The sequence below is a fragment of the Otolemur garnettii genome, unplaced genomic scaffold (genome assembly GCF_000181295.1).
Source record: "Otolemur garnettii isolate 467f Iridium unplaced genomic scaffold, OtoGar3 scaffold00329, whole genome shotgun sequence".
In the NCBI taxonomy this organism is placed as follows: Eukaryota; Metazoa; Chordata; class Mammalia; order Primates; family Galagidae; genus Otolemur; species Otolemur garnettii.
Genome location: NW_003852724.1, coordinates 230,062 through 232,117, shown reverse-complemented (window position 1 = coordinate 232,117; position 2,056 = coordinate 230,062).

Genomic DNA, 2,056 nt, shown 5'->3' with positions numbered 1-2,056 from the left:
AACTTCTCAGCAATTGTGTAATTTTGTTTTTTGCCTTAATAATCTCAGGTCTAGAAGTGCAACATTTTCTGAAACTGAAAGACAGCTTCCCATAGGAAAGCCAATACCCCAACCTACTGTTAGTTCTCTTCATTCAAAGGATGAGAGTCCATGATGTATCATCGCTTTGGTAGCCAACATATATGAGAGTTACAGAGAAGTGCATGTCTAAAAGGTGGTGGTGGTATGAAACAGATATCATGAATTAATTTTGTTTACATACCCTAGACTAGAGCTTATCGGTGATCCCCTCACATGGTCATTCAAAATTATGAAATCATGGTTCATGTAAATTCTTTGGCCATTATATGCCATAAAGGAAGCTGACAGGTAGCATTATCTTAATGGGTCACTGCAGACTGATGTGTAGTTCAGAATACAGATCCAGGACTTTTCACAATGGGCTCCTGGAAAATTATTTAGCCTAAACTTCTTGTTGTCTAGTACTAGTAAGCTTGTGCTACTCCATATGGTAGCCACCAGCACATTGAGTTCAAATTGAGATGCGCTATCAGTGTAAAATACACACCAGAGTTTGAAGACAGTACTAATAAACAAAACAAATGTAAAATATATCATTGATGATTTTTATCTTGATTAAATATGGAAATTACGCATATGTATTATATATGTGGTTAGGAAAGTGTATTAAAATTTATGTCATCTCATTCTTTTTACATTTTTATTGTGACCACTAAAAAATTTTAAATTATATATGTGGCTCACATTTGGGGCTTGCATTATGTTTCATTTGGGACACAAGCTTCCTAAATAAAGGTGCGGTTCTGGTCTTGTTCTGCATGATGTCCTTAACACCTAATGGGAATGATCAGTAAACGTGCTGAATGCATTTATAGTGTGTGCCCCCAAAAGAATAATCATCAAGGTCCCCTCATCCCTGACATTGCCAGAAACACTCTGGAAACTTCTGCTCTCTTATTCTTCTACTCTTCTACTTTTGTATTCCAAACTGACTCTTTCCTTTCTGAATTGTTTTTAGCACCAACCAGGTTTAAATGAACACCTGACAGTTTTCCAGTTTTAGATGTGCTAACACATCAATGCTTTCTTACTTTATTTAAGCCGTAGTCTTTTGAATGACTTGAAGTCTCCTTACTTCTCCTAGTGAATTAATCTCTTTGTCTTCCTCAGACACCAGAGTTACATATGATGGTCCCCTGTCAATTTGCATCATCCTCATCCTCTTCACAGGTAGAAAGTATGTCCCTGAATCCCCTTTCTACTATAGGGTTCCAGGATGGAACACGAAAATGAAGGACACTTAAAATTGAGAAGGCAGAAGGGGAGGAGGCCATTATTTTCCAGAGTGGTTGCAGAAAGATGTATGGACGTCAGAGCTACACAGTGAGGAGCTTCCTGGGGAGCTCCCACGTCTGTGTTGCAGACTGACACAGCTGGTGCAGTGGTAGACTCCCTGTGAAGCTAATCAAGTTCAAATATCAGGGCTTCTGGACCATTTCTAAGACTCTGGAAGTGGCCCAGCAATTTTCTATTCATAATTGATTTTTTTCTTCTTGAAAGGGGCTTTCTAAATTGTATTAGCTTTAAGTGTCACAAAACCTAGATCTAGCCTAGAATTGTTAAGAGCTTCCCAGAGATTTTATGACTCCAGTGGCTTTAGGGGAACTCCTGAGTACCACTGGCTTGGGGACTAAAGGCTGAGCTCTTCAGGAGAGCTTCTCAAACTTTTCCTCCCTCAGTCCTTCCCACAATAGTCAAAGTTTTCACATCCTTCATCCTAGGAAAAGAGTGGCTTTTGTTTTTATGACCAAACCAACAATTGCTTTTAAATGGTTGTTGCAGGTGGTGCCTGTGGCTCAGTGAGTAGGACGCTAGCCCTATTTACCGAGGGTGGTGGGTTCAAACCTGGCCCCAGCTAAACTGCAACAAAAAAAATAGCCAGGCGTTGTGGCGGACGCCTGTGGTCCCAGCTACTCGGGAGGCTGAGGCAAGAGAATAGCCTAAGCCCAAGAGCTGGAGGTTGCTGTGAGCTGTG